Below are 20,319 nucleotides of genomic sequence, written 5' to 3'. Positions count from 1 at the left end.
GAATTCAGAATAATGATAGTAAAGATGATCCAAAATCTTGGAAATAGAATAGAGAAAATGCAAGAAACATTTAACAAGGACCTAAAGAACTAAAGAAGAAACAAGCAATGATGAACAACACAATAAATGAAATTAAAAATACTCTAGAAGGGATCAATAGCAGAATAACTGAGGCAGAAGAACGGATAAGTGACCTAGAACATAAAATAGTGGAAATAACTACTGCAGAGCAGAATAAAGAAAAAAGAATGAAAAGAACTGAGGACAGTCTCAGAGACCTCTGGGACAACATTAAATGCACCAACATTCGAATTATAGGGGTTCCAGAAGAAGAAGAGAAAAAGAAAGGGACTGAGAAAATATTTGAAGAGATTATAGTTGAAAACTTCCCTAATATGGGAAAGGAAATAGTTAATCAAATCCAGGAAGCACAGAGAGTCCCATACAGGATAAATCCAAGGAGGAATATGCCAAGACACACATTAATCAAACTGTCAAAAATTAAATACAAAGAAAACATATTAAAAGCAGCAAGGGAAAAATAACAAATAACACACAAGGGAATCCCCATAAGGTTAACAGCTGATCTTGCAGCAGAAACTCTGCAAGCCAGAAGGGATTGGCAGGACATATTTAAAGTGATGAAGGGGAAAAACCTGAAACCAAGATTAGTCTCCCCAGCAAGGATCACATTCAGATTTGATGGAGAAATTAAAACCTTTACAGACAAGCAAAAGATGAGAGAGTTCAGCACCACAAAACCAGCTTTACAACAAATGGTAAAGGATTTTCTCTAGGCAAAAAACACAAGAGAAGGAAAAGACCTATAATAACAAACCCAAAACAATTAAGGAAATGGGAATAGGAACATATATATCAATAATTACCTTAAATGTAAATGGATTAAATGCTCCCACCAAAAGACACAGACTGGCTGAATGGATACAAAAACAAGACCCATATATATGCTGTCTACAAGAGACCCACTTCAGACCTAGAGACACATACAGACTGAAAGTGAGGGGATGGAAAAAGATATTCCATGCAAATGGAAACCAACAGAAAGCTGGAGTAGCAATTCTCATATCAGACAAAATAGACTTTAAAATAAAGACTATTACAAGAGACAAAGAAGGACACTACATAATGATCAAGGGATCGATCCACGAAGAAGATATAACAATTGTAAATATGGACGCACCCAACATAGGAGCACCTCAATACATAAGGCAAATACTAACAGCCATAAAAGGGGAAATCAACAGTAACACATTCATAGTAGGGGACTTTAACACCCCACACCCAACAATGGACAGATCATCCAAAAATGAAAATAAATAAGGAAACACAAGCTTTAAATGATACATTAAACAAGATGAACTTAATTGATATTTATAGGACATTCCATCCCAAAACAACAGAATACACATTTTTCTCAAGTACTCATGGAACATTCTCCAGGATAGATCATATCTTGGGTCACAAATCAAGCCTTGGTAAATTTAAGAAAATTGAATTGTATCAGGTATCTTTTCCGACCACAACGCTATGAGAGTAGATATCAGTTACAGGAAAAGATCTGTAAAAAATACAAATACATGGAGGCTAAACAATACACTACTTAATAACAAAGTGATCACTGAAGAAATCAAAGAGGAAATAAAAAAATACCTAGAAACAAATGACAATGCAGACACAACGACTCAAAATCTATGGGATGCAGCAAAAGCAGTTCTAAGAGGGAAGTTTATAGCAATACAATCCTACCTTAAGAAACGGGAAACATCTCGTATAAACAACCTAACCTTGCACCTAAAGCAATTAGAGAAAGAAGAAGAAAAAAACCCCAAAGTTAGCAGAAGGAAAGAAATCATAAAGATCCGATCAGAAAAAATGAAAAAGAAATGAAGGAAATGACAGCAAAGATCAATAAAACTAAAAGTTGGTTCTTTGAGAAGATAAACAAAATTGATAAACCATTAGTGAGACTCATCAAGAAATAAAGGGTGAAGACTCAAATTAATAGAATTAGAAATGAAAAAGGAGAAGTAACAACTGACACTGCAGAAATAAAAAAGATCATGAGAGATTCCTACAAGCAACTCTATGCCAATAAAATGGACAACCTGGAAGAAATGGACAAATTCTTAGACATGCACAACTTGCCAAGACTGAATCAGGATGAAATAGGAAATATGAACAGACCAATCACAAGCACTGAAATTGAAACTGTGATTTAAAATTTTCCAACAAACAAAAGCCAAGGACCAGATGGCTTCACAGGCGAATTCTTTCAAACAGTTAGAGAAGAGCTAACATCTATCCTTCTCAAACTCTTCCAAAATATAACGGGGGGGAACACTCCCAAACTCATTCTACGAGGCCACCATCACCCTGATACCAAAACCAGACAAGGATGTCACAAAGAAAGAAAACTACAGGCCAATAACACTGATGAACATAGATGCAAAAATCCTCAACAAAATACTAGCAAACAGAATCCAACAGCACATTAAAAGGATCATACACCATGATCAAGTGGGGTTTATTCCAGGAATTCAAGGATTCTTCAATATACGCAAATCAATCAATGTTATACACCGTATTAACAAATTGAAGGAGAAAAACCACATGATCATCTCAATAGATGCAGAGAAAGCTTTCGACAGAATTGAACACCCATTTATGATAAAAACCCTCCAGAAAGGAGGCATAGAGGGAACTTTCCTCAACATAATAAAGGTCATACATGACAAACCCACAGCCAACATTGTCCTCAATGGTGAAAAACTGAAAGCATTTCCACTAAGATCAGGAACAAGACAAGGTTGCCCACTCTCACCACTCTTATTCAACATAGTTTTGGAAGTTTTAGCCACAGCAGTCAGAGAAGAAAAGGAAATAAAAGGAATCTGAATCAGAAAAGAAGAAGGAAAGCTGTCACTGTTCGCAGATAACATACTATACTAGAGAATCCTAAAGATGCTACCAGAAAACTACTAGAGCTAATCAATGAATTTGGTAAAGTAGCAGGATACAAAATTAATGCACAGAAATCTCTGGCATTCCTATACATTAATGATGAAAAATCTGAAAGTGAAATCAAGAAAACACTCCCATTTACCACTGCAACAAAAAAAATAAAATATCTAGGAATAAACCTACCTAAGGAGACAGAAGACCTGTATGCAGAAAATTATAAGACACTGATGAAAGAAATTAAAGATGATACAAAGAAATGGAGAGATATACCACATTCTTGGATTGGAAGAATCGACATTGTGAAAATGACTCTACTACCCAAAACCATCTACAGATTCAATGCAATCCCCATCAAACTACCACTGGCATTTTTCACAGAACTAGAACAAAAAATTTCACAATTCGTATGGAAACACAAAAGACATCAAATAGTCAAAGGAATCTTGAGAACGAAAAAGGGAGCTGGAGGAATCAGGCTCCCTGACTTCAGACTATACTACAAAGCTACAGTAATCAAGACAGTATGGTACTGGCACAAAAACAGAAAGATAGATCAATGGACCAGGATAGAAAGCCCAGAGATAAACCCATGCACATATGGTCACCTTATCTTTGATAAAGGAGGCAGGAATGTACAGTGGAGAAGGGACTGTGTCTTCAATAAGTGGTGCTGGGAAAACTGGAGAGGTACATGTAAAAGTATGACATTAGATCACTCCCTAACACCATACACAAAAATAAGCTCAAAATGGATTAAAGACCTAAATGTAAGGCCAGAAACTATCAAACTCTTAGAGGAAAACACAGGCAGAACACTCTGTGACATAAATCACAGCAAGATCCTTTTTGACCCACCTCCTAGAGAAATGGAAATGAAAACAAAAATAAACAAATGGGACCTAATGAGACTTCAAAGCTTTTGCACAGCCAAGGAAACCATAAACAAGACCAAAAGACAACCCTCAGAATGGGAGAAAATATTTGCAAATGAAGCAACTGACAAAGGATTAATCTCCAAAATTTACAAGCAGCTCATACAGCTCAATAACAAAAAAACAAACAACCGAATCCAAAAATGGGCAGAAGACCTAAATAGACATTTCTCCAAAGAAGATATACAGACTGCCAACAAACACATGAAAGCATGCTCAACATCACTAATCATTAGAGAAATGCAAATCAAAACTACAATGAGATATCATCTCACACCAGTCAGAATGGCCATCATCAAAACATCTAGAAACAATAAATGCTGGAGAGGGTGTGGAGAAAAGGGAACACTCTTGCACTGCTGGTGGGAATGTGAATTGGTACGGCCACTACGGAGAACAGTATGGAGGTTCCTTAAAAAACTGCAAATAGAACTACCATATGACCCAGCAATCCCATTATTGGGCATATACCCTGAGAAAACCATAATTCAAAAAGAGCCATGTACCAAAATGTTCATTGCAGCACTATTTACAGTAGCCAAGAGATGGAAACAACTTAAGTGTCCATCATCGGATGAATGGATAAAGAAGATGTGGCACGTATATACAATGGAATATTACTCAGCCATAAAACGAAACGAAATTGAGCTATCTGTAATGAGATGGATAGACCTAGAGTCTGTCATACAGAGTGAAGTAAGTCAGAAACAGAAAGACAAATACCGTATGCTAACACATATATATGGAATTTAAGAAAAAAGAAAATGTCATGAAGAACCTAGGGCTAAGACAGGAATAAAGACACAGACCTAATAGAGAATGGACTTGCAGATATGGGAAGGGGAAGTGTAAGCTGTGACAAAGTGAGAGAGTGGCATGGACATATATACACTACCAAACATAAAATAGATAGCTAGTGGGAAGCAGCCGCATAGCAAAAGGAGATCCGCTCAGTGCTCTGTGACCACCTAGAGGGGTGGGATAGGGAGGGTGGGAGGGAGGGAGACGCATGAGGGAAGAGATATGGGAACATGTGTATGTGTGTGACTGATTCACTTTGTTATAAAGCAGAAACTAACACACCATTGTAAAGCAATTATACTCTAATAAAGATGTAAAAAAATACCCCAAAAATGGAAGCAACCCAAATGTCCATAAATGGATACATAAAATGGATATTAATAATATCCATACATCAATTATATTCATACCAAGGAATATTATTGGACAATAAAAAGGAATAAAGTACTGATACATGCTACAACATGGATGAACCTTGAAAACATTAAGCTAAGTGAAGGAAGACAGTCACAAAAGACTACGTATTACATGACTGCATTTATATGAAAAGCCAAGGATAGGCAAATCTATAGAGACAGAAAATAGATTAATTAGGGGTTGCCTAGGGGAGGGGGTGGGGAGGAATGAGGAGTGACTGTTGATATAGGGTTTCTTCCTGGAGTGACAAAAATGTTCAAAACAAATTGTGGTGATGGTTGCACAACTTTGTGAATATACAAAAAACACTGAATTGTACATTTTATAATGCATTTCATGGCATAGAAATTATATCTCAATAAAGATGTTGTAAAATGTGTACTTATAGACTCTGAAAAAAACAAACAAACAAAAAAACCCTGTGTATCTACTGTGAAAGGATACACAAAAAAACTAACAAATATTGGCTATTCCATGTGGTAGGGAAGAAGAGTTTTCCTTTTGGTAGCATAACTAATTTTATTTTATGCTTCGTTTTTTGTATTATATATGAATAATGTTTTTTAAGCAAGACTGGAATACTTAAGTAATTTTTTAAAAGGAAAGCGATAGACAAATTCAAGAATATAGAATGAGTTAACCAAAGATGGACTTATTAATCATCATACAAGAAGGTACATAAAATTTTCCCTAGCTCATCTGATGAGAATTCCTAACCCTCAAGCTTGTTACCGGTGAAATTTCCAAATAGAAACAGGATTTCAATAAGAATGACAAGGAATGTTTAGAATGAAAATATTTGTATCAGTTCTGATAACACATAAGTAGCTAACAGGGATTACTGCTCCTAGCCTAACACAGAGCAGACCTCTGACTGAAAGGAAACAAGGCTGTTAAATATAAAGGCGGCAGTAAGAAGTAAGGTCCTTTAGAGTGTTCAGGGATGGTGAGTCACTCTCTTAGATATCTATGGCATCTGTATAATGAACGTTTGCTCCTTTTTCTTCCTAAACTGCATTAACTCTGAGCTTCAATGCAGGGTTGTTAACCTGGGGCCTATGGCCCCCCAAAAGCATTACTGAGTAGAGAAAATTCAGGAAATTTATTAACTTGGATGCGCAAAAATTTTCACCTCTACTTTCATGAAAATCTCATAGAAATTTAACATTTCTTTAGTGACAAATGTTGGCAACAACAGCAGTTGCATCAGCGGTACCTTTAATTTTCCAACCAAAGAACTGACAGATATTTTTATATCACATCACAGTTGCCTATCTCTAAATATTATTTATGCACATTACACTTCAAAATCATAGTAGTTGTTATGTCTGCTGCTAGATCTTGTTATTTAATGTTTTAATAAAGCAGCACAAGTGTGTTTTTAAAAATATTTTGACAATTGTATTTTATTATTCTTGATTCCCTCAAATTCCCACATATTTTATTATACAAATCTAAATGTATTCTTCTATGAAGGGGCTCATATATTGCCAGAGTTACCAGTTCACCAGATTGCCAAAGAAGTCCATGGCACAAAAAAATCTATTGCTGTGTGCTCCGAAGAGGCCAATCCTCTCTAGATGCCTCTCCTCTGGTTCCCATGTTGCCCTGTGGTACCCCTAATCCAGCCCTGCCACCACACTGTCATCATCAGTCTCTTGTCTCTCCCTATGACCCAGCACAGCAACTGACACAAAAATACATGTGCAGGAAAAGGTTTTGCAAGTGAAAAAGAAGCAACATGAAAGCACTTGGTCCCTGAGGTAGATAGAAAAGCAACAGTGAAATAATTCACAGCCTTTTCTGGACCTAATCCTTATCAACACCATTAATATAGTTGAATTCTAACAGTTTGAAACTAATTTCAGTGCCCTAAAACTTATGCTAAAAATCTAGAATATTCATATTCTCCCAAGTAAGCAGTAATCTTTTCCCCTTACATTCATAACATATTATCTTTTATGATATTTGACATACTCTGCTTTGGTCAGAGTTGTAAATTCTTGCAAATACACATACATACCTGTCTGTGAGTATATATATACATACAGGGAAATGTGGTTTGGCCCACATTCACCTCTCTGTTGTTGCCTCTGTATATGCAAGCAGCCAGCGACCTGTCTATGGGACTATCCAGAAGTAGCAGTTTTAGCTATTTTCCAGAATTCAGTGATTTGAGACCCAGCTGGCAACTGGGGGCCAAAGAAGAAGCATATGACATAGAGGTACAGGAGGGCAGCCTAGTAACAGAAAACGGCCCAACCTCCTTTTGCCCAACATATGTTTCTAAAGTTGAGGAATACTCTTTGTTCAAAGGATATGGACACTGAAGATTTATAAAAAGGGTACGAGGTACTTTGAAGTGAGTAAGAAGTTGCCATTTACATTTTTGTCAATTGAATTTTTAGCACTTAGAACAAGTTCTGTTAATGATGGAGAGGCTAGTTTCCCCTACAGAACCATGTCCTTTATTAAAAAAAAAAAAAAAAATCACTAGATCCACCATAATGTTTGGTACCACATTTTACACATAGTAGGTACTCAAGGTTTTTTTCAAATGAATTAATGATTTATTGTCTGAACCCACTTCTCATAAATAAAATAGGATCACATGAGATAAGTCTCAGTCACTCTATTTGAGATTAGACTTCTGAGAGGCATGCTTAACATGTACAGAGTCATTTCACTAATCTAGTAACACTTTTGATGAAGAGGCTAATGCATTTTCAAAACAACTTAAGATAAAAGTTACATGACTGCACATGCAGGTTATTCTTCAGACACACTTGCAGAATATTAACTGCTTTTCAAGAATTATCAAAGCTTTTTAGTTTCGACAAATATTGTAGAAGATTAAGGTTTTAGATCATCCTGGACCTGGACATCAAATTGTTAGCTCCATATTTTCCTAGGAATTTGAACCTAAATTTTGCAATAACGCTGCTACTTATGAAGCACACTGTCCTCAAATGCACTGACCGGTTTAAAAAAAACTGAAATCAAACTAAAAACCTGCATAATTGGGTTCTAGTCCTAATTAATCAAGTGACAATATTTCTGTCTGCTGTATGAACTCTTAGATCCCATTAGAGTTCTAAAATTCTATGAACCTGTGAAGTCAGCTATGGATGATCAGGTATGACAGCAACCCTGCCATAGATGTCAGTCGTATCTGACTGTGTGTTGTCACAGACATCACTTCCAGCTCCTGAACGGCATTACTCCCAAGTCCCATTTGATGTCAGATGGCAGGACAGGATCATTAAAGTCCTAGATTATAACCAGTCAACTATTCCTAGAGCAATGCTCGTTACTAAACAACTCAGTTAAACTGAATAAAGGCTGAAAGGCAACACCCTATATACATGCACATATATTTTTGAGTGTGAGAAAAATTTTAAAGATGGAATCATAGTCAGTGTACGCAAAAGATGTGATTAGATACTCTGAAGCAGATATGCTTTAAAAAATTATATATGTCCTTCTAAAAAACAGAGGGAAGTACAGATTAAACTATGGTGCTAAAATTAAAGATGGTCTGCTTTAGTTAAACCTAAGGCTAGGGAGCAAAGAAGCATGATAACACTGAAAATTTTTTTAATGCAGCCAGAAACCAAACCAAAGATTGTCACTGTGTTGATCATATGGAAATGTGACCCAGTCAAGTGTCTACACAGCACCCTGCCAACACATGTTAAAGCAGTAAAACCAGGAGCAACACCTTCTCTCTCCCTCAAGGGTCACTAGCCTCTAACCTGGTGTGTCTCAAATTTTAGTGTGCATAAAAATCAATTTGTGAGTTCAAGTGTGTATTCCTAGTGCCATCACCAGAGATTCTGATTCAACAAATATGCGCCAAAGTTTAGGATTCTTCATTAGAAAGTATCCTCAGGTTATCATGACATGGGAAGCCTGGTGACCATATTTTGAGAAATGCCACTCAAGCATATGTTGGGCAAAGGGAAGGTGGGTCTTTTCTGTTACTAGGCTGCCCTCTTGTACCTCAATGTCATATGCTTCTTCTTTGGCCCCCAGTTGTCACCTGGGTCTCAAATCACTTAACTCTGGACAATAGCTAAAACTGCTACTTCTAGATGGTCTCATAGACAGGTTGCTGGCTGCTTTTGTACACAGAGGCAACAACAGAGAGGTGAATGTGGGCCAAACCACATTTCCCTGTATTGCTCCATCCCTTTACCCTCAACATCACCCATCTGAAGGCTGATCTATTAGATTTTCCAAAGAGTTAGTGGTAAATAATGGTTAATAAAACATAGAAGGAAAGAAATTCACTTCATTTGACTGTCCCCAAAATTCAAGAGAAAAGCCCACAAAACTGCTAAGCTCTTCATAGGAATTACATTTCAGACATATCCGTGCTCTAACTTTGTTCTCCTTTTATTCATGACTGCCCTTTCCAAAAGTATAGGTGCATCTCTCGTTAGAGAAACCATACCTTCTTCATCAATATGATACACAGGACACTGCAATCCTCAAAAGTCCAAAATTTCGCAAGTCTGGATCATGACATTAGCAATGGCTGTGTCTATAGCATTTGCATATTGGTTGGATTGAATTGCTTTCCTGATAAATTACAATCTCTTTGAGAGCATGGATTCTACTACCTTCTTTTTTTAACTCTTAGGTCATAAGCTTTCAAGTGTATAGATACTAGCTGATGGTGCGACTTGGTGTCCTAGAGATTTAACAAACATAAAAGCTAGGATAGGATTTTTATTATAATTGCAGTTGTTATTGTTATTAAGTTTTGTTTCTAAAGAAATAATATTGCATCAGTGATGAGCCCTAGAAAATTAGTGAGACAGAGTCCTTGTGTATTTCCATTAAAGTCACTTCAACAGAACAGATAATGATCCAAAACCAGCTTCAGTAAACAGCCAATCATTTTCTAAGATTTTGGCTAAAGAGTAGAAACAGTTTAGTGGTTTAAATATTACTTTGAGGTTGTCTTATATTCACTTGGTATTTACAGGGAAGTCTCCGATACACAAAAGTGCAGGAAGAAACAGTATAACCCTTAGAGAACACTGACTCCTTTTACTGCTGGAGAAACCACTGGTCTCAGCACATTTTGATATAGTCCAGCAGGGTTTGCAGGCTTTGTCACACTGACACTGAAGAGCTGTTATGCAGATATTTTACTTTGACTTCAGTTTGTAGTCATTGTGAGTCTACTTGGTGAGTAGAATGCCAAAGGGAGAGGAAATAATTGCTATTGAGGTGCACATTTCAGAAAAAAAAACTGCATTATAGAATATGGGAATTAAAAACATGTCTCACAGGCTAAGAGCCCTAGATTCGAAATAAGGCTTCATCTCACACCAGTAGTGTGACTCCGGGCAAAGATATATTGGCAATAATGGAATTTACTGAGCATTTGTTAGACAGGCCTTACCCTAAGGGCTTTACATATACTACCTTATTTGAGTGATCTGACTTGCTTAAATCAGCTTCCTTATTGGTAAGATCATTTCTATAAAAATTTAAATAAGACCATAAATTAGAACGTGCTAGATATAGTGTCTGAATCGAAGTAGGTGCTCAATAAATTCTATGTCATCTTCATCAAATAATTTTTGGTAATCTATTCCAGTAGGTTTTGTGTTGTTAAACTATGTATACTTCTGGGAATTTATTTGAAAATCATTTCTACACAAGGAAAAATAAATACTGTGCTTTAAAAAGTTAGTGAGGGTAGATGGCTGTATGAGCCTTGGAAAACAAAAATATTTCACCTGGAAGATTCAAATAGACCAATGTCAGGAGTATTTTGAGTAGAGAGCAACCTAGATGGCACGATTGAAAAGGAACAGAAAACACTTCTATTTTGCTGCTATTCCCTCTGCTACCCTATCTAAACTAATCATAATAACAATCATCAATTGCTGTTGTACAACATGCCATTTACCATGAGTTAATCAGTCCTTCTCTTCTATGTTCCTTCCTTCCTCCCTCTCTTCCTTTCTTCCTTCTTTGCTTTGAGTAATAGTTTCAAATACCCCACCATTAAGAGGGAAATATATTCAGAAGGTCTTATCCTTAGCCCTGGATATAGTACAGGGAACTCTGCTCAATATTCTGCAATAAGATAAATGGGAAAAGAATTTGAAAAAGAATAGATATATGTATAATTGAATCACTTTGCTGTACACCTGAAACTAACACAACACTGTAAATCAACTATAGTCCAATATAAAATAAAAATTAAAAAAAAAAAGAATTACCAGAGGTAATGTTTTAAAGTATAGGAAAATCAAAAATAATTTCTTACTAGTATTTTTGTTCCAAGATGACGATAGAATAGCTAGGTAGGTAGAAGCAAATGTATAATCTTTAAAAATACATATATTACATTTTATTTTATAGCTGACCATCTGTAGTCCCAATCTTTACTGGTTTCATTTATGTGTGATGTTCTTCTTAAGAAATTCATATATTTTTGAATCCTGTATAATAGAATCAATAATAGTTACATCTAGCCTTTCCACTTTTGAGAGATATAAAGCACAGAGCAATTAAAGAGTTGATTAAAACACCACTCGAAGGTGGAGAAAATATTAAAAACTTATGTTAGTATGAATAATAAGATGAAGGAAATAAATTTACCTTAGGTGAAAAATCTAGCACATTCTTTCAGAATTTAAAAATGGCCCAGTACAGACCCAAGTTTGTTCTAAGAAATATTCAGAAACAATGGAAAAAATTTTACAAATCAATTGATAGCTGTGTGATTTAATTTGCCAACGGAATAAAATACAGAAAGGAGTAAAGTACCTCAGCAATTGATATTGCTTCCATGCTCTTGCAGACAGTGTTAGTTGGCCCCTGAGTAGCCTGTTGTTTCTCCCCCTTTTAGAGCTGAGCTCTCTTATTGATTTTGTTCAGAAGTGTATCAAGTGACTCAGCTGGGCGTGATACTTCTATGTGTTCCAATAATCTATTTAGAATTGGGCATATGGTTCAGGTATGTCCAATGATATATGAGAGAAGACCTGTTGGAAGAGCCCTAGTTTGACTTTCTGTGCTCTTAAAAAGAGACATACGGGAAGAAGAGGCACTCTCTCTGCTGGAGCTTGTCATGTCTTCCTTGATCCTGGAAATTGGCATTCTTTTGCAACTGTTGTTGGAGTTAAGCTGATGTGCTAAAGATGACAAGGCGGAAAGAAGAAAGAACCTAGGTTTTTATCAATGTCACTGAGCTGCTGAATTAAGTAACCCTAGAACTGTTCTATCTCAGCGTATTTTGTTATGTGTAAACTTTTGTATTCCTTAATAAACTAATTGACTTATTTATTGCTCACAGCATCCTGAAACACAATTTCATTATAAAAAATTGAAAATAGCACTACTATATGATCCAGCAATTCCACTCCTGGGTATCTGTCCAAAAAAAAGGAAAGAAAGAAAGAAAGAAAACACTAATTCAAAAGGATACATGCACCCTAACGTTCATAGCAGCATTATTTATAATTGTCAAGACATGGAAGCCACCTAAGTGTCCAGCAACAAATGAATGAATAAAGAAGATGTGGTGTGTATATATGTATACACTACTCAGCCATAAAAAAGAATGAAATTTTGCCATTTGCAGCAACATGGATGGACTTGGACGGTATTATGCTAAGTGAAATAAGTCAGACAGAGAAAGACAAATACTGTATGATTATCACTTACATGTGAAATCTAAAAAATAAAACAAACTAGTGAATATAACAAAAAAGAAACAGATACACAGATATAGAGAACAAACTAGTGGTTACCAGTGGAGAGAGGGAAGGGGGTAGGGGCAAGGTAAGTGTAGGACACTAAGAGGTAAAAACTACTATGTATAAAATAAATAAGCTACAAGAATATATAGTACAACACAGGGAATATACCCAATATTTTATAATAACTATAAATGGAATATAAAATTCACCTTTAAAAATTGTGAATCACTATACTGTACACCAGCAACTTACATAATATTGTTGATCAACTATACCTCAATTTTAAAAAAAGTTTATTATAGGAATTTGAGCATGCACAGAGAAATCTAAAGATGAAAATATTTCTCATAAGCACTATTAATATTTTCTTTATTTATAAATTACATATTTTATATTAAATGTATATAATTTAGTATACTAATTTTTTATTCAATATTTTAAGGTTTTCTCTCATGCATACTTTTTTCTCTCTTGTTGATATACCATATTCTTCCCAACCACTTTCCCATTTTTGACTACTAAATTCCTTTTATATATTTCCACATACAAAAAAAGTATAATAAAAACCAGGCTGTTGGGACTTCCCTGGTGGTCCAGTGGTAAAGAATCCGCCTTACAATGCAGGGGATGCAGGTTTGATCCCTGGTCAGGGAGCTAAGATCCCACATGCCACGGGGCAACTAAGCCCATGTGCCACAACTACTGAGCTCACGCGCCTCAACTAGAGAGCCCTCATGTCGCAAACTACAGAGCCCACGCGCTCTGGAACCCATGTACCACAACTAGAGAAGAGAAAACCCTCACACCACAACTAGAGAGAAGACTGCATATCCCAACGAAAGATCCCGCATGCCTCAAGGAAGATCCCATGTGCTGCAACTGAGACCCGACGTAGCCAAAAATAAAATAAATAAATAAATAAATAAATCTTTAAAAAAACCCTAGGCTGTCTTATAGCTGAATTGTTTTACTGGATAGTCTGTTTCTTTATTTGTTGATCTAATAAGTATCTATTGAGTACCTATGATATATTAAATACACTGAAATGCAAAGTTGAAAGAAACAATTCTTGCTTATGAGAGTTTAAGTGTAGTACAAGACAAAACCATGAAAACAAACAAATGCAAAAGAAATTTATGTGTTTCAAGTGGCTTAGACAAAGTAAAATCGAATGAATAAATGGATAACAGCTTTTGTACCATGAAAATTCAGTGGATGAGTAAATGGATAAAAGTTTTTATAGCAGAAAAATAAATTTTATTAAAAAGAAAAATCTAGAAATAAAAGCAATAAAAAATTCAGATGAGAACAAAAGAGACCTTTATGATAAGTGCCTGCAATTGACACTGCTAACTGCCTTTGTTATCAATTATATATTCTTATGTTATATATTCTTCAAAATATATAATTCCAAGTTTGTTGAGGTATACACAGCTGTCTACGTAGCACAAGTGAGCAAAAAGGGGAACCCATTTAGGGTTTAAGAGCAGATTCTGATGGTCTAAAACCAATAGTTATAATTCCATCCCCCAAGCCAAGCATAGCATCACTCTGGTGAGTGTTTTTGACCCAGCAGTAGCTATATGACTTCAGCTGACTGAATTAGAACAGAGGAGAAAACATGAATATGTCATAATTGGTAGAGTTTGGTAATGGGCAAAAGTAGGTGAACAAGAATGCATGTTGTCCCAGTTGCTGCTGCTGCCAGCCATTGACATACCCTGAATGAAAAAAAAATCTGAAAGACAAAAGTAAGACACCAAAGAGGACAGACAGAATTGAAGGACTAGAGATGGAAGAAGTGGAAATACACGCCAACCCCAACTGCTTGGTAAGCCAGCTGGATTCCATTTTCTGAAATTTGCAGCTAAAATCAACCTAATTATCCCAAAATAGTTAGGAAAAATTAACAAAAGTTCAAATTACACAAAATATTTTGGGAAAAACTTTGTCTAAGGAAAGAAATTTAAAGAGAGTCGAGAATCCTTGATACTAGTTTATGTAGTACCTATGATGCTTACGAGATAGTAATAATAGATGTCAGTTCACTTTACTTCCGTAATCTGTGAATAGAGAAGTTTGAACTAGAAACAAAAATTAAGGCCTTTTCTACGTTTAAGTATGTTGGATTTTACGTGTTCAAGGTGTTTTACTAGGTGAAACCGAAAGCCTCTTTTTGTAGTATCGTGGATCTAGTGGAAATAGATGGGTATACCTCTAGATAAAAATAGAAAGGTGAATGGATAGGCGATCCCATGGACAGATAGACAAATGAACTGAGAAGATGGGAGGACAAATGAATCAACAGGCACACTAATGGATGGCTAGACAGAGGGAAGGACAGTAGGAAGAACAGATGGACAGACAACAATTCAGGTAGATAAACATCCTGATGAGTGGAGACTAATATACTTAAGGTAGAGAAATAATGTCTGATGCAGAAGGCAGGCAGGAAGGTATGAAGACAAGAAGGGCTTAAATCAGCCAGTACACCATGCTCTTTAAAGATCGTGTGTATGTGTCTGTCTACGTATGTATATACTTTAGTGTGGCGATATATATTTTCACTTCCTTAACACATATGAGATTAAGTCAAAATAGCTAGTGCAGCTTTACCAGTGAAGTGACAGAGAAGGCATAGGAACAGAAGGCTGACCACCTCGAAAACCATGAGTTATGCCTTCATTCCATCAGGCATAACAACACTGCAAGGCAACCCAGATGTAGGCATCACAGCAAAACAGCAGCAACAACAAAACCCAAGTGGCAGCAAACACTGTTAAAATCTATAACCTAGTTTTTGAAAATTATATTTAAATAAGAAAATAATTTACATAGGTATAGCTCTGATAAAGATCTAAATTAAATAAGGAAACCAAGCAACATCAAGCAAAACTGTTTATTTTGCCTTTGGAGGTAATTTCATTAACACATCGTACATTTTTTTTTTTCCTGGATAACTATATACTATATTTTGAGAAACTCAAAACAGTTCACTAATCTTAATTCATTATTTGCATGGTAATACCTCGAGATCTAGGTTAAGTCTCATGGGTAGCATCTCCATTTTATCACATTGTACATTTTTAAAAACTAGGGTATTGGGCTTCCCTGGTGGCGCAGTGGTTGAGAGTCCGCCTGCCGATGCAGGGGACACGGGTTCGTGCCCCGGTCCGGGAGGATCCCACATGCCGCGGAGCGGCTGGGCCCGTGAGCCATGGCCGCTGAGCCTGCGCGTCCGGAGCCTGTGCTCCGCAACGGGAGAGGCCACAACAGTGAGAGGCCCGCGTACCGCAAAAAAAAAAAAAAAAAAAAAAAAAAAAACTAGGGTATCATTATGTTTTAGAACAATGAGAGAAATAACAAATTTAGATATATGCCATATAATAAGAATTTCTACCCTAATATTAAATTACTCTAATATCCTTGGGTAATATGGTCCACGCAGTTAGGGCCAATATATATTAGATTAATCTGTGTTTTTTTTTTTTTTTTTTTGCGGTACGTGGGCCTTTCACTGTTGTGGCCTCTCCCGTTGCGCAGCACAGGCTCCGGACGCGCAGGCTCAGCGGCCATGGCTCACGGGCCAGCCGCTCCGCGGCATGTGGGATCTTCCTGGACCAGGGCACGAACCCATGTCCCCTGAATTGGCAGGCGGACTCTCAACCACTGCGCCACCAGGGAAGCCCTAATCTGTGTTTTGAGTAAGCATAAGCTAATTATAGTTAAGTAACACGTTCAGTAATATATTATGAAAAAAATGCACGGAAGCTAAACTAAAATGTAATTGGGAGAATTGGTTCCTTTGGCTCCTGTGGTTTACATCAACAAGAAGAATGATACTGCTGAGATTGCATATCACTGGTTACCCATTATTTGTGGATTAATATGTGGATTAACATTGGCTTTAGTTATGAGCCAGTCACCATAGAAAAGCACTTGCTATGAAATGCACAGGGCCCGAATTTCATTACAGAGCCACAAAATCTAATCTATAGACACTTTGCCCTTTGCTGTTTGAAAAACCTATTAAAGCACAAAGCTTATTACTGATGTACTGTTACACTAAGAAGTACTGTTACACTAAGAAGTACATGTGGCTCTGACCAAGAAACTAACACAGATGTGGCCAGTGAGGTACCTCTAATAAGTTTTACCTGAGATTCTCAGTGTTTTTCCTAATTTAGCATGTGGAACATATTGTTCATGAATATGATTTATTGCATGGATATATCCAGATTTGGATATTGCCCACAGTATTTGAAAAGGACTGGGGTATAGGGTGGAGTAAATGGAAAAGTAAACAGAAACTGACATTGTAGTTTAGTTGCTTGTTTCTTTTGTTTTAACTGCTACATTAATTAATCATCTGCCAGTAATGATCACCTGGTCTAGACAGTGGTGTGGGCAAGACAGGCTGCTTTTGCACAGCTTCTGGCCTGCTAGCTTTGAGGTTCTATCATTTTCTTTCCTACTCAAAAAAAAAAAAAGCATATCAGGATGCAAGTAGTGGGAGTGATATTATCACAGAAATAACTTTGGATCCACTTTCATTTATAAAACTGTAAATTTTGCAAACTTTAGTTCTTTAACCAAGATACCACGTTCTCCCTGCTTTTTCTTTGTCTCTGTCTTTCTTCGTTTCCTTTGTGGATTATTCTCATCTCCCACCATCTGTGTCTCAGGACACAGTCCTTGGACAGCTTCTTTTCTCTCTCCACATTTAATCCCTCATTCTTATTTCACTCTCATCTTCTCCCATGGCTTTAAATACTGTCTATATGCCAATGATGCTCAAATCTCAATCTCCAGCCTACACTTCTTTCCTGAGCTGTAGGTTTGAATATTCAATTGCCTAACCACTGTCTCCATCTGGATGTCTAATAGCCATCTCAAACTTAACATGCTAAAAACTGAGCTTCTCATCTTCAATGTACCACATTATACGTACCATATGCCAAACGAGCTTCTCTGGCCTCCCAATTGCTCAGGTCCAAATTTCAGCAATCATCTTCATTCCTTTCTTAAATCTATTATATTTTACATCTTAAATATGATTGTACCCACTACTGGGCATATACCCTGAGAAAACCATAATTCAAAAAGAGACATGTACCACAATGTGCATTGCAGCACTATTTACAATAGCCAGGACATGGAAGCAACCTAAGTGTCCATTGACAGATGAATGGATAAAGAAGATGTGGCGCGTATATACAATGGAATATTACTCAGCCATAAAAAGAAACAAAACGGAGTTATTTGAGGTGAGGTGGATGGACCTAGAGTCTGTCATAGAGAGTGAAGTAAAGTCAGAAGGAGAAAAACAAATACCATATGCTAACACATATATATGGAATCTAAAAAAAAAAAAAATGGTTCTGATGAACTTAGGGGCAGGACAGGAATAAAGATGCAGACATAGAGAGTAGACTTGAGGATGTGGGGAGGGGGAAGGGTAAGCTGGGACGAAGTGAGAGAGTAGCATTGACATATATACACTACCAAATGTAAAATAGATAGCTAGTGGGAAGCAGCCGCATAGCACAGGGAGGTCAGCTCGGTGCTTTGTGACCACCTAGAGGGGTGAGACAGGGAGGGTGGGGTGGAGACACAAGAGGGAAAGGATATGGGAACATATGTATATGTATAGCTGATTCACTTTGTTATACAGCAGCAACTAACACAACATTGTAAAGCAATTATACTCCAATAAAGATGTTAAAAAAATTTGATTGTAAATCCTGTCATCTATACCATCTAAATACATCCAGAATCTAAACACTTATCACCCCATCCAGTGCTACTACCCTTATCCAAGCTATTATCATTTCTTTCCAGGTTTATTGCAATGACCTACTAATCATTTTGCCTATTTTGATCCTTGTTCCCTTCCAGTCTATTGTCAACACAGCAGGAAGAGTGGTCCTTTAAAAACAAAAGTCAGATCATGACACCACTTTGTTCAAAGATCTCCAAAGGCTCCCATAGCAGTCAGAGTAAAAATCAAGGCCTCCCAATGGCTTACAATGTCCTATATATTCTGGTTCACCATTACCGCTCTGCCCAAGTACGCTATTGGCTCCAGTTACAACAGTCTGTTAGCTGCTTCTTTTCCTCTTACAGCCTAGGTCTCTCTTTCTTCATATGTTTTACACTCTCTCTTCCTAGAATGTGCTTCTTCTGGATATTTACATGGCCAAGTCCCTATCACTTCGTTTCAGGCTTTACTCAAATGTCACCTTCTCAGTTGGAGCCTTCCCTGACACCCTATCAAAAATGCAACACCTCATACACCCTAGCCCCCATTACCTGCCTTCATTTTATCCTTAAAACTTTACACCACCTAACAAAGTGTATGTCATATTTATCTTGTTTATACTGTCTATCTAGAACATGAGCTCCAAGGGGAAGTCATATCTTTCTGTTTTGATCACTGTTATCTCCAGCATTTAAAAAGGACCTGGCACATGACAGAAGCTCAAGGTTTGTCAAATAAAAAAGTACTAACTAAAGATTTTCAGGCTATCTCACAACTGTTGACAGAAATTGTTGTTCTCAAGGGATGGTCTAGACATGAGTAAAGTAGGTCAACATTATAAGGACTGGACTCAGTTCAAAATGTTACAACTTTTATCTCAATTATCTTGCCCATTGCCAAGTCAGGCTAGTGGAAGAGACAATAATTAAAGATTGAATTTTTGTCTGTTTGCTTTTGTATTTCTCTATATAGTTGGAGCAAGATATAAAGTTATATAAAGTTAAAAATTCCCTTGTGACGCTCTGTCGTAAATCCTCTGCCCTTACCCCCTGGCTCAAGACAAGAACTGACCTGATTGCCATTCTTATGACTTTTGCCATTTCTGGAATGTTGTATAAATGAAATCATGCAGTATGTACCCTTTTTGTGTATGACTTCTTTCAGTTAGCATGATGTTTTTTAAGATTCATACTGTTGTATGAAAGTCCTAGAGTTGTTTGGCTTTATTTGTCTGTTTGTATATGCACAGTAATGTAGTAAAACATCAACTGACCACATGTGTGTGGCCTATTTATAGACATTCTATTCTGTTAGAGTAATCTACGTTTCTCCTTATGCCATTACCACACCTTCTTGAGTATTATCACATTTTATTAAGTCTTATAGTCAGGTAGTGTGAGTATGCCAACTTTATTTTACTTCGTATTGTTTTGGCTACTCTAAGTTCTTTGCAATTTCATATAAATTTTAGACTCAGCTTGTCAGTTTCTATAAAACACACATACATACAAACACACACATATGCACCCTGGTGAAAAATTGATTTGGATTGTGTTAAATTTACAAATCAATTTGGGGACAATTGCCATCTTAACAATATAGAGTCTTTCAATCCATAATAGCATGACTATTAATTTAGCCCTTCCATAATTTCTATCAACAATATTTTGTAGTTTTCAGTCCTGCACATATGTTA

Source organism: Phocoena sinus, chromosome 4, assembly GCF_008692025.1.
Source record: "Phocoena sinus isolate mPhoSin1 chromosome 4, mPhoSin1.pri, whole genome shotgun sequence".
In the NCBI taxonomy this organism is placed as follows: domain Eukaryota; kingdom Metazoa; phylum Chordata; class Mammalia; order Artiodactyla; family Phocoenidae; genus Phocoena; species Phocoena sinus.
This window is presented reverse-complemented; position numbering follows the sequence as displayed.